The following is a 13,979-nucleotide window of genomic DNA, read 5'->3' as shown; positions in this document are numbered from 1 at the left end:
AATAAAATTCTACAAGAAAAACGTTTTCTAAAATACCCTAACCCACCCCAAATGCCTGCCTGAACAACCACTTTTTTAATGCTCATTAAAGAGGGGGCATGGCGGAGTTCCTTAGGGAGGGAGTTCCACAGAGTGGGGGCCACCACAGAAAAGGCCCTCTCTAGCTGTCCTGGCTGATGGGACAGAGAGAAGGCCATCCGAGGCTGATCTTGTTGAGTGGCCTGTCTGGTGTTGCTGGAGGCGCTCCTTAAGATAGGTCGGGCCGGAACCATATAGGGTTTTAAAGGTCAAAACCAACACCTTGAATTTGGCCCAGAAAACAATTGGTAACCATTGCAACTCCTTCAGCACTGGAGTGATGTGATCTTGCCGGCGGCTGCCTTTAATCAGGCGAGCCGCCGCATTCTGTACCAGCTGCAGCTTCCGACCCGTCTTCAAGAGTAACCCCACATAGAGCGCATTACAGTAGTCTAAACGAAAGGAGACCAGGGCATGTAGTACCGATGGGAGCAGATGGTCGGGAAGGAAGGGGCGCAGCCGCCGTATCAGATGGAGTTGATACAGCGCTGTCCGGCTCACAGCTGACACCTGAGCCTCCATGGACAGCTGGGAGTCCAAAATGACCCCCAGGCTGCGGACCTGGTCTTTCAAAGGTAGCCATACCCCATTCAACACCAGGTCAACATCCCCCAGCCTCCTCTTGTCTCCCACCAAAAGTACCTCGGTCTTGTCAGGGTTCAGCTTCAGCTTATTCCTCCCCATCCAGCCACTCACCGTCTCCAGACATTTGGACAGGGATTCTATGGCCAACCTTGGTGAAGATTTGAACGAGAGGTAGAGCTGCGTGTCATCCGCATACTGATGACACCGCACCCCAAACCTCCTGATGATAGCCCCCAGCAGCTTCACATAGATGTTAAATAGCATTGGGGAGAGGATGGAACCCTGTGGCACCCCACAAGTGAGTGGCCACGGGTCCGAAACCTCCTCTCCCAGTGCTACCCTCTGGTACCTGCCAGAGAGGAAGGACCGGAACCATCGCAATATGGTGTTTCCAATGTCCAACCCCTCCAGGTGGTCCAGGAGGATACCGTGGTCAATGGTATCCAAAGCCGCTGAGAGGTCGAGGAGAACAAGGAAGGAGCATTCACCCCTATCCAGAGTCCTCCTCATATCATCCACCAAAGTGACCAAGGCCGTTTCTGAAATTAAATTAAACAACAACAACTAAAAAATCCCCTTAAAAATAATGCCAGGCAGACGTCCGCGGGGAATGCCTGGTGGTGGTGGTGGTGGTGGTGGTGGTGGTGGTGGCGGCGGCGGCGGCGGCAACAGCAGGCCCAGCAGCAGCAGGCATGCCTCTTCCCCGGTGGTGGTGGCTTCTCCTGCAGGCCCTGGCTCTCCCAGGCCACCTTAGCCAGCCAGCTTATGTAGGAAGCACAGCTGGCTCAGTACCTGGGGGCCTGGTCCTGCAGGGACTGGCGGTCTGCCAGGCAGAAGCCCACAGGGAAGGCCTGGTGTCGGTGGCGGTGGCCGCAGCAGCAGCAGGCACACCTCTTCCCTGGTGGTGGTGGCTTCTCCTGCAGGCCTTCTCTGCAGGCTTCTCCTGGAGACAGCTTCTCCGAGCTGTCTGCATTTTGCAGAGATACATGACATCATGGTCATCCAGCAGCCACACCAGAGCTTATCAGGGAAAACTGGATTTCCTGAGAGTGCTTAAAGTCTGATTCTTTTCCTTAAGTTTTCCATGGTATAGCTGTTGTGTGCCCCAATCTCCGCATTTACCTCGGGCATGCTAGCCCTGCCCAGGGATGTGCCTTGACCCTGGTCAAGGGGTGTTTCCTGTCCCCTGTGTTTCCCAGCACAAACCAGTTACTGTCTACTCAGAAGTAACTCCCATTGTGCTCAGTGAGGCTTGCGCACATCAGAATTTACAGAGATCCCCCTGAACTGAAATATAGATTTTAAAGCACTGATTCTCTGAAGCCTGTAAAGCGCTTTATCAGACCTACAGTTCTCCATGGCTTGGTCTATTGCCTTCAGAAGTAACTAATTCACACCTCCATTGCAGTGATCCTGCACAGCATTGGGTTACAATGGGGGCTGGTTTCCCCAGCCCTGTGTTTACTCCTCTCTTTCCCAGAACAAACCCATTAGTGCCTCCTCAGAAGGAACTCCCATTGTGCTGAATGAGGCTTGCCTTCTGAATGCCCACATCATACTTTACAGAGATCCCCCTGAATTGAATACAGAGTTTAAAGTACTGATTCCCTGAAGCCTGTAAAGTGCTTTATCGAACCTGTGATTCTCTGTTGCTTGGTTTATGGCCTTAGGAAGTAACTACTTCACACCTTCATTACAGAGATCCTGCAGTTAGAAAGTGGGCTGGTTTCCCATCCCTGTGCCCCCCCCCCATTTCCCAGCACAAGCATATGTGTGTCCTCTCAGAAGTAGCTCCCATTGTGCTCGATGAGGCTTGCTCCTGAAATGCAGGTGCATCTGGAGTTTCAGGGGACAGGAGAAGTGGGGGGAAAGCAGGGGTGAAGCCTCTCTTACTGGTTGAGCAGCCCCTGCCAGTCAGATGACCTTCACTCCACCCCCCCACACACACCAGGAAGTATGGTCTGTGAAGCTATTTTTACTGGTGCAGAGCACTTGCTCATGGAGCCCTGCATGGACCAAAGCGCAGCAAAGCTGATTCCTTAAAAAAAAATCCAGTACTCCTCCATTCGCTTCTCCTTCCATTGTCGTGGAGACACAGCCCAAGACCCTGTGAGTGCCTCCAAAGCCCAGCACAGCTGTAGGTTGATCTAAATTTGGAGCTAGGGAGGGAAGCAGGGGATTGTCTCTGGCCTCAGTTGGGAGGGGCAGGATATTTGTGACTTTGGCCGACTAGCAAGGCCACTCAAAAATTGTGGACCCCTGCACTAAACATTTCAACTCAGCAGCAAGGATATACATGTTTCTTGTTGGCAATGAGGAAATCACCCATTTTAAATCGCCTCCTCCCATACATGCCTGCCCAGACCCTAAGATCATCCTCAGTGGCTCTTCTCCATGAGCCCCAGCCAAAGGAAGTGAGGCAGGTGGCTACCTGGAAGAGGGACTTTTCTGCTGTGGCACCCCAGCTGTGGAATGAGCTTCCTAGAGAAGTTCGCTTGGCACCTATTCCTTCCAGTGCCAGGTGAAGACCTTTTTATTCTCCCAGTATTTTGGCATTTTAGCTTCCTAGTCTTTTAGCTTTGGTGTTTTAAATCTGTATTTTAAGTCTCTGTGTTGCTGCTAGGTTTTATTCTGGTTATACTGTTATACTGTGGTTTTAAGCTTTCATTTATGCTGCACTATGTAGTTTTAATTTTTGTGAAATAAATGATATCTTTGAAGCAACACCTGGAAACATGGCAGCCCCACCTTGTGAAGAAGATTAGTACTATTCTGGACTTCTTCCCTGTCCTCAGCCTACCCCACAAAGATGCCCCTGTCTTTCAGGCTGACATGTGTTTTAAGCCTGGTCAGACTGACTGTTTCCCTTCCTCACAGAAGCTGCTTTGTTATGTTCAGTAACATCCTATTATAACATACCAGCTCAGTCAGTCCACCTTAGAGGCTTCACTGCCACAACCATAATGTAATACAGACAGATATTAAATAACTTGGTTTCAGGATTGCCACTGAGGTTCATCTTTCTCTTTTATAAAGATCTTTGCAAGTCTTCCTCTTTAAACTGTCTTGGTTTGCAGAGCTGCGGGCAACCTTTATAAGCAAGAAAATAAAGTGCTGTCTTCTTTGATTTTCATTTCATTTTAAATGGATAGATGTTTGTTTTGTAACGAGGCCTGCATCTGACTCTGCTGTTTTGAACCCAGCTAATAGTTAACATTTTATTTTATTTTATTCCCATATAATTTTATAATTTTATAATTGCACATCCGAAATGTTGATGTTTAGATATGGCTCCCATGTGAATGCAGCATCATCTTTATGTTTTCATGTCCCTCTTAATTTGGTTTTCTATGCATTAATTGAGAAGCAAATGCATGGGGTTTTTTGTGTTAAAAACCAAATCCAGATCAGGATTTGAACTGGAATTCTAGCATCTAGGCCTAAGCTTGGCATCATCAATCAGGGCTGAAGCCTAGTTTTCACAACTACGTTTGATATGTTAATGTCTCCACAAAGTCGTGTTATCTTTCATTTTTACATGACATGGTGTTCTTGTAACAGCAGATGCTTGTGGCAAAATCTCACCATGTTTGAATCCATTTTAAGAGCCTCAGCTGAGGAGCCAGCAGGCTTATTAATCCTCTTGGGGACATTAATAGAAACCATCTTGTGCCTGTGTCTTAGCATCCTGCTACAAGGCTTTGGGGCCAGACCTGTGCTGAGTTGTTGGTACAGGGAAGATGGGTAGGACTGTGCTCAGTTTTCTGTCAAGATGTCTTCATCTGGCCCTTCCAGGCCCTTACATAGGGAAGAGCCCTCACCACATAGGTGTGAAGGCTATAGAAGAGAGGCAGGCAGTTCCTACGGTGGATGGAATGGGAAGGGGATCTTCTTCAGTAAGTCCTCCTTGCCAAAGATCCTGCTACCCTAGATCAATATATATAAATGGAGGGGAAAGGACAGGGGGAAAGGAGCATAGGCATTGTGCAAAAATTAGGCCTAAATAGACCTCCCTAAAATCATGCCTAATGTAATGTGTAGTTAGGCTCTTAGAGAAGGAATGCCAAGTCTTATCTAACTGTCCCCTGGCAGTAAGGCAATCTGGGGAAGAATGAGAGGAGCTGTTTCCCTGGAAGTGAGGTACCATCTATCAATTAAGGGCCTTTTCACACATAAGCCTTAAGAGTTTTTGCCTAAATCAGTTTGTAATCTGAATGTAAAATGTACATTAGCAAGGGTGCACACCTGAATTATAAATATCTCACTTCTCTTTTCCATGCCACATTAAAGTTAATAACAAATCAACGTAAGTAGTAAGCAAGTGAGCGAGAGGCTTCAAATTGGCTACTTTAGCTTCACATGCAAAAATTCCCACTTAGTTGTGCTTTGTTGTTGTTCAGTCGTTAAGTCGTGTCCGACTCTTCGTGACCCCATAGACCATAGCACGCCAGGCCTTCCTGTCCTCCGCTCTCTCCTGGAGTGTGCTCAAGTTCATATTCATTGCATCGGTGATGCTATCTAGCCATCTCATCCTCTGCCATCCCCTTCTCCTTTTGCCTGCAATCTTTCCCAGCATCAGGGTCTTTTCCAGTGACTTTTCTCTTTGCGTTAGATGGCCAAAATATTTGAGCTTCAGCTTCAGTATCTGTCCTTCCAATGAGCAGTCAGGGTTGATTTCCTTTAGGATGGACTGATTTGACCTCCTTGCAGTCCAGGGGACTCGTAACAGTCTTCTCCAGCACCACAGTTCGAAAGCATCAATTCTTCGGCGCTCAGCCTTCCTTATAGTCCAGCTCTCACAGCCATACGTTACTACTGGGAAAACCATAGCTTTGATTATCCAGACCTTTGTCGGCAAGGTGATGTCTCTACTTCTTACTATGCTGTCTAGGTTTGCCATAGCTTTCCTCCCAAGGAACAAGCATCTTTTAATTTCATGGCTACAGTCACTGTCTGTGGTGATCTTGGAGCCCAAGAAAATAAAATCTGTCACTGCTTCCATTTCTTCCCCTTCTATATGCCAGGAAGTGATGGGGCCAGATGCCATGATCTTCGTTTTTTTAATGCTGAGTTTCAGACCAGCTTTTGCACTCCCCACTTTCACCCTCAACAAGAGGCTCTTTAAATCCTCTTCGCTTTTTGCCATTAGGGTGGTATCGTCTGCCTATCTGAGGTTGTTGATAATTCTGCTGGCAATCTTAATTCCGACCTGTGATTCATCCAACCCAGCGTTTCTCATGATGTACTCTGCATATAAATTAAATAAGCAGGGCGACAATATACAGCTTTGTCGTACTCCTTTCCCAATTTTGAACCAATTGGTTGTTCCATGTCCGGTTCTTACTGTTGCTTCTTGACCCTCGTACAGGTTTCTCAGGAGACAGGTCAGGTGGTCTGGTACTCCCATCTCTTTAAGCATTTGCCACAGTTTGTTGTGATCCACACAATCAAAGGCTTTAGCATAGTCAATGAAGCAGAAATAGACATTATTCTGGAATTCTCTTGCTTTCTCCATGATCCAGCAAATGTTGGCGATTTGATCTCTAGTTCCTCTGCCTCTTCGAAACCCAGCTTGTACTTCCGGTAGTTCTCAGTTCACATACTGCTGAAGCCTAGCTTGTAGGATTTTGAGCATAACCTTGCTGGCATGTGAAATGAGCGCAATTGTACAGTAGTTTGAACACTCTTTGGCATTGCCCTTCTTTGGGATTGGAATGTAAACTGACCTTTTCCAGTCTGGTGGCCACTGCTGAGTGTTCCAAATGTGTTGGCATATTGAGTGCAGCACTTTAACAGCATCATTGTTTAGGATTTTAAATAGCTCAGCTGGAACACTGTCATCTCCGCTAGCTTTCTTGTTAGTAATGCTTCCTAAGGCCCACTTGACTTCACTCTCTAGGATGTCCGGCTCAAGTTCAGTGACCGCACTATCATGGCTATCAGGGACATGAAGATCTTTCCTGTATAGTTCTTCTGTGTATTCTTTCCACCTCTTCTTAATCTCATCTGCTTCTGTGAGGTCCCTGCCTTCTTTGTCCTTTATCATGCCCATCTTTGCACAAATCGTTCCCTTGAGATCTCCGATTTTCTTGAAAAGATCTCTAGTCTTTCCCATTCTATTGTTTTCCTCATTTCTTTGCATTGTTCATTTAAGAAGGCCTTCTTGTCTCTCCTTGCTATTCTCTGGAAATCTGCATTCAGTTGGATATATCTTCCCCTTTCTCCTTTGCTTTTCGTTTCCCTTCTTTCCTCAGAGACTTGTAAAGCCTCATCAGACAGCCACTTTGCTTTCTTGCATTACTTTTTCTTTGGGATGGATTGAGTTGCTGCCTCCTGAACAATGTTACGGACCTCTGTCCATAGTTCCTCAGGCATTCTGTCTATCAGGTCTAATCCCTTAAATCTGTTCCTCACCTCCACTGTATTTTCAGAAGGGGTATGATTTAGGTCATACCTGAATGGTTTAGTGGTTTTCCCTACGTTCTTCAATTTAAGCTGAAATTTTGCAATAAGAAGCTCCTGATCTGAGCCACAGTCAGCTCCAGGTCTTGTTTTTACTGACTGTATAGAGCTTCTCCATCTTTGGCTGCAAAGGACATAATGTGATTTCGATATTGACCACCTGGTGATGTCCATGTGTAGAGTTGCCTCTTGTGCTGTTGGAAAAGAGTGTTTGCTATGATCAGCATGTTGTCTTGGCAAAACTCTATTAGCCTTTGTCCTGCTTCATTTTGTACACCAAGGCCATGCTTGCCTGTTATCCTGGTGATTTCTTGACTTCCTACTTTGGCATTCCGATCCCTTATGATGAAAAGGACATCTTTTTTGGGTGTTAATTCTAGAAGGTGTTGTAGGTCTTCATAGAACTGATCAACTTCAGCTTCTTCGGCCTCAGTGGTTGGGGCGTAGACTTGAATTTCTGTGATGTTGAATGGTTTGCCTTGGATTTGTACCGAGATCATTCTATCGTTTTTGAGATTGTACCCCAGTACTGCTTTTCCCACCCTTTTAAGCCCCTTCGCCACAACAAGGCAGTGACTCTTCTGCTAATGGAAAGCTCTTTCCTCCTATCTAATACAGAGAGGGAGATCAACCTTATTTTTCAGCAGGTATAAGACCTGAAGATGTGAAAAGTGCACAAATGTCCTCTGTCCCCTCCTACCACATTTTTACTTGGGTCCATTTCTTTGTATGCTGTCTACTTTTCATCACATCGACATGGTTGACACATAACGCTAACCCATGGTTATTGAGTTGTGTGTTGTCATGTTGTGCATACCCAGCCACACTAACAAACCATGGTTTATTAACCACAAACAACCCAGAAAGGGAGCCCATATGTTTGTTGTTAGGTTGTGAACTCTGAGTTGTTTAAACCATGGCTTGTCGTAACATGCGAACCTAGAACTGTGGGTTGTTCGTGGGTTGTTTCGCCAGGCTACAAAGGTGGCAGGCAAGAATGGAAACAAACCCAAGCTTCTGCACATGCCAGTAATACAGCACTGCAAAAGCATTTGGGAGTGGGTGAAAGAGAAAGGAAACAAACAACCCAGGGATTGAGAAAAGAAACCATGATTTGTTCGATTGTCTGCCAGATAAACCCTGATTAGGGAAATAAATCATGGGCTAAATCAACCATGGGTTAGCATTATGTGGAAACCAAGTCATTGGGCCGGTTTGCATGAAATGGCTGTCTTATCATGGGTTATTTAATCTATGATGAGTTTTGGTGCATGCCGGGTATGTGTGAATGCCATTTTGAATATGCGTTTTTTGCAAACCCAGCAAGTGTGGGTTATTCAAAGGTTAAACAACCCTCACTTAACCCTACTACTAATGGAGGTTGATGTCAGGGTTGTTTAGCATGACACGCCGCAGCCCCCAATCACCTTGATCGGGGGTTGCATATCCAAACTAGTGGCCACACATGCCTGGCTCGCATTGTGGCTCATTGTGGGTTATTTAACGATGACCCACCACGTCATGCAAACCAGGTCACTGCCTTCAAGAGGAACAGGATCAGGATATGTATGGAGTAGATCATAGAAAAGAAGGCCTATTTAATGCCTCTACACATGCTGGAGTTCTCGGAGGCAAAACTTATTGGATCTACAGTCAGGGCCAGAAATATTGGAACAAGGATAACTGTTTTGGCAGTTGGCCTCTGTACACCACCACATTGAAGTTGAAAGGAAACACACCCAGATGGGAGCGAAGTCAGGACTTTCAGCTGTAATTCAAGGGGGTTGACAAAAGTGGGGCACTAATCATTCATGAAGGACAGCCAGTGGCATACACACCCATTGTTGGGGGCTCATAAGTAATGGAATGAATGGCCGACAAGCAGCTGCATGGCCAGGTGTGGCCTGTTTCCTGGGTACCCCATAACCAGGCAAGCAGATAAAAGGCCTGGAGGAGGTTCTGAGTGTTACATTTGCATTTGGTAGCTGTTCACTGGAACTCCCAACATGAGGTCCAAAGAGGTGTCCATGTGAGTGAAGGAGGCCATCATTAGGCTGAGGAAACAAACTAAACCCATCAGAGAGATAGCAAAAACATTGGGAGTGGCCAATACAAGTTTGGAACATCCTGAAAAAGAAGGAATTAACTGGCAAGCTCAGCAACAGCAAAAAGCCTGGAAGACCACGGAAGATAACTAAAGTGGATGACCGCAGAATTCTGCTCATGGTGAAGAGGAACCCTTTCACAATATCTAGCCAGGTCAAGAATGCTCTTGAGGAGGTAGGAATGTCATTGCCAACATCTACAGTCAAGAGGCGGCTTTATGAATGTAAATACAGAGGCTTCACAACAAGGTGCAAACCACTGGTAACACTCAAGAACAGACAGGCCAGATTAGCCTTTGCCAGCAAACACCTAAAAATGCCTGCCCAGTTCTGGAATAAGATTCTTTGGACTGATGAAACCAAGATGAACTTGTACCAGAATGATGGGAAGAGAAAAGTATGGGGATGGAAAGGAACAGCTCATGATCCAAAGCATACCACATCATCTGTCAAACATGGTGGAGGCAGTGTTATGGCATGGGCATGTAGGACTGCCAATGGAACTGGGTCACTGGTGTTTATTGATGATCTGACTGCTAATAAAAGCAGCAGGATGAATTCTGAAGTGTATAGGGCTATACTTTCTGCTCAGATTCAGCCGAATGCTGTCAAACTGATAGGATGCCGCTTCATACTGCAGATGGATAATGACCCAAAACATACAGCAAAACCTACCCAAGGGTTTCTCAAGGCAAAGAAGAGGGATGTTCTTCAATGGCCAAGTCAGTCACCTGATCTCAACCCAACAGAGCATGCTTTTCACTTAGTGAAGGCAAGACTGAAGGCAGAAAGACCCACAAACAAGCAGCAGCTGAAGGCAGCTGCAGTAAAGGCCTGGCAAAGCATCTTGAAGGAGGAAACTCAGCATTTGGTCATGTCCATGAGTTCCTGCTTATTTAACTTATATGCAGAGTACATCATGAGAAACGCCGGGTTGGATGAATCACAGGTCGGAATTAAGATTGCCGGGAGAATTATCAACAACCTCCAATATGCAGACGATACCACCCTAATGGCAGAAATCGAAGAGGATCTAAAGAGCCTGTTGTTGAGGGTGAAAGAGGAGAGTGCAAAAGCTGGTTTGAAACTCAGCATTAAAAAAACGAAGATCATGGCATCTGGCTCCATCACTTCCTGGCATATAGAAGGGGAAGAAATGGAAGCAGTGACAGATTTTACTTTCTTGGGCTCCAAGATCACCGCAGATGGTGACTGTAGCCATGAAATTAAAAGACGCTTGCTCCTTGGGAGGAAAGCTATGGCAAACCTAGACAGCATAGTAAGAAGCAGAGACATCACCTTGCCGACAAAGGTCCGTCTAATCAAAGCTATGGTTTTCCCAGTAGTAACGTATGGCTGTGAGAGCTGGACTATAAGGAAGGCTGAGCGCCGAAGAATTGATGCTTTCGAACTGTGGTGCTGGAGAAGACTGTTACGAGTCCCCTGGACTGCAAGGAGGTCCAATCAGTCCATCCTAAAGGAAATCAACCCTGAGTGCTCATTGGAAGGACAGATACTGAAGCTGAAGCTCAAATATTTTGGTCACCTAATGCGAAGAGAAAACTCTCTGGAAAAGACCCTGATGCTGGGAAAGACTGAAGGCAAAAGGAGAAGGGGACGACAGAGGATGAGATGGCTAGATAGCATCACCGATGCAATGAATATGAACTTGAGCACTCTCCGGGAGAGAGCGGAGGACAGGAAGGCCTGGCGTGCTATGGTCCATGGGGTCACGAAGAGTCGGACACGACTGAACGACTGAACAACAACAACAATGAGTTCCAGACTTCAGGCAGTCATTGACTGCAAAGGATTTTCATCCAGGTATTAAAGGCGATCCTTAAGTTTGAAATGATGTTGGTTTGTTCCATTACTTATGAGCCACCAACGGGGTGTGTGTGTGTGTGTGTGTGTGTGTGTGTATATGCCACTGGCTGTACTTCCTGAATGGTTAGTGCCCCACTTTTGTCAAACCCCTTGAATTACAGCTGAAAGTCCTGACTTCGCTCCCATCTGGCTGTGTTTCCTTTCAACTTCAATGTGGTGGTGTACAGAGGCCAACTGCCAAAACAGTTATCCTTGTTCCAGTATTTCTGCTTCTGACTGTAAGTTTATGTTTCTGGTCTGGTTCCAAACATTTCCCAAAGCCACTAAAATATCTTTACAAGAAACACTGCCTCTCACTGGAATCTTACCTTTACTTCCCTTTGAGTCTTCTTCCGCCAGATGCCTCCCACATATATTCTGGTTACTTGGTCCTAATTACTTCACTTTACAGCGCCTTGCAGGTTGTGTACTACAAAAAAGATGCGACACCTTATATTTAACATTTAATTGTAGCTGCGTTTGTCTTTAGTGTACGTGTCCCTTGCCAGCCTCGCCTGTGTAATTTTAGTCTCTAAATAACCTCCCTCATGATATATTCTTAGATAAATTTCCTAGTGGTGTTTTTCTTTTCTTGCTTGTAGCAGTTTCTGTCAAAAACTCTTGATGTAAAACTTTGGAAGCCTGGCTCTATATGCAAAATCCTCATTTTACTACCTTTTTGTTTTTACAGTAGGTTCCTCGTATCATACCATCACCTCAACTGCATCAATAATCAGTTTCTGTGCTAGAAAAAAGTCTAGTGCACATGCCAATTAAAAATGAGCATTGAGAAGGAGAGGGGATTGTTTATGGTGCTCAGGATGAGATATCAGTCTCCAGGAGACCTTGAAGAGAACTGAGGCTCATGCCTTCTGTCCCATGCTACAGCTGTGACCAAAAATTCATGATCAGTTGTTTGATTGCAATTAAGTGGGTATGAACAGCCATTTCTTCATAATATAGACATTGACCCAATTTGCACAAACATGGTGGGGGAAATAAGCCACAGTGGTTTTACATTTTGCATGAACATGGTGCAAATTTGCACCATGTTCAATTCAATTTGCACGAACATGGTGGGGTAAATAAGCCACCGTTTATCTGTCCCAGAAGGTGGTGCTGGGGGATTATTGCTCTGTGCCATGGCAATTGTGCCATGGGGTTCCACAGGGATCTATTTTATCCCCTATGCTGTTTAACATCTACATGAAACCGCTGGGGGGGGGGGTTATCGGGAGGTGTGGGCTGAGGTGTCATCAATATGCGGATGACACCCAGCTCTACCTCTCTTTCTCATCAAATTCAGGTGAGGAAGTGGCTGTTCTGAATCAGTGCCTGGGCACGGTAATGGACTGGATGAGGGCCAATAAACTGAAACTCAATCCAGACAAGACAGAGGTACTGTTAGTGGGTGGTTCGTCTGCCCGGCTAGGTGATATTCAACCTGTTCTGGAGGGGGTTGCGCTCCCCCTAAAGGATCAGGTTCGTAGTTTGGGGGTGCTCTTGGATCCAGAACTGTCACTTGAGGCACAGGTGAACTCAGTGGCACGGAGCACTTTTTATCAGCTTAGGCTGGTATACCAACTACGCCCTTATCTAGACAGAGATAGCCTAGCTACAGTGATCCATGCTCTGATAACTTCTTGTCTGGATTACTGCAATGCGTTATACGTGGGGCTGCCTTTGAAAATGGTCCGGAAACTTCAGCTGGTCCAAAATAGGGCAGCAAGATTGTTAACAGGGACTGGCCTGCGAGCTCATATTATCCCAGTACTTTTCCAGCTGCACTGGCTACCAGTCCATTTCCGGGCCCGATTCAAAGTGCTGGTATTAACATTCAAAGCCCTTAACAGCTTGGGGCCAGGTTATCCGAAGGATCGCCTCCTCCCATATGTGCCTGCCCGGACCTTAAGATCATCATCAGCGGCCCTCCTCCGTGAGCCCTGGCCATAGGAAGTGAGGCAGGTGGCTACTAGGAGGAGGGCTTTTTCTGCTGTGGCACCCCAGCTCTGGAATGAGCTTCCTAGCGAGGTTCGCCTGGCACCTACATTGTATTCCTTTCGGCGCCAGGTGAAGACCTTTTTATTCTCCCAGGCATTTTAGCATTCTGAATTTTTATCTTTGTTGTTTTAAATCTGTATTTTAAACTCCTGCACTGCTGCTAGGTTTTATTGTGGTTGCATTGTTATATTGTGGCTTTAATGTTCTATATATTTTAAATTGTTTTATTGTGTGCTGTTTGGTTTTAATTTTTGTGAACCGCTCAGAGAGCTTCGGCTATTGGGCGGTATAGAAATTAAATAAATAAATAAATATTGCCCCCAATGTGGTGCCGGGTGTGTGCTAGGGGGATTAGCATAATTACTTCCAGCAATGCATTTTCTTGTGTCATCCAAACTCAGCCAGGGTGGCTTGTTGCTGTAGTTAACAAGCTACCCCAGAACGCTACTACAGCCCACAGGAACCCTACAACAGCTCATCCTGGCATGACATGGGAAGCTGTGCTGCCAAGGGTAATTATGCTAATCCCCCTCCTCTTGGCACACGCCCTGCAATTGTGTGAACCAGCCCAATATCTAAGGTTAGGGGTGGTGGTATTTTTATTACTACTACTACTACTACATTTGTAAACCACTCCACATCTAAATAGATTCTGGAGGTATGCATTTGCACGGTGATTTTGAAGTGGGACAGAAATATGTGCCTGTGACTTCATCCCATGCTGGACCCCTGTCTGTCCTCACCTGCTCAAACCAGAGACAATTAAGAATTGCAGGGCCAATGTAAGTCATGGAATCTGCATGGCAGATTCAGCCCAGAAATTAAAAAAGATATATTTTCCACTAGCTCTCCAGAGATGTGAAGCTTTGCAGCAAGGGAAGC

This window comes from Heloderma suspectum, chromosome 7 (genome assembly GCF_057233095.1).
Source record: "Heloderma suspectum isolate Gila_16-S chromosome 7, 16-S_ref, whole genome shotgun sequence".
NCBI lineage: Eukaryota > Metazoa > Chordata > Lepidosauria > Squamata > Helodermatidae > Heloderma > Heloderma suspectum.
This window is presented reverse-complemented; position numbering follows the sequence as displayed.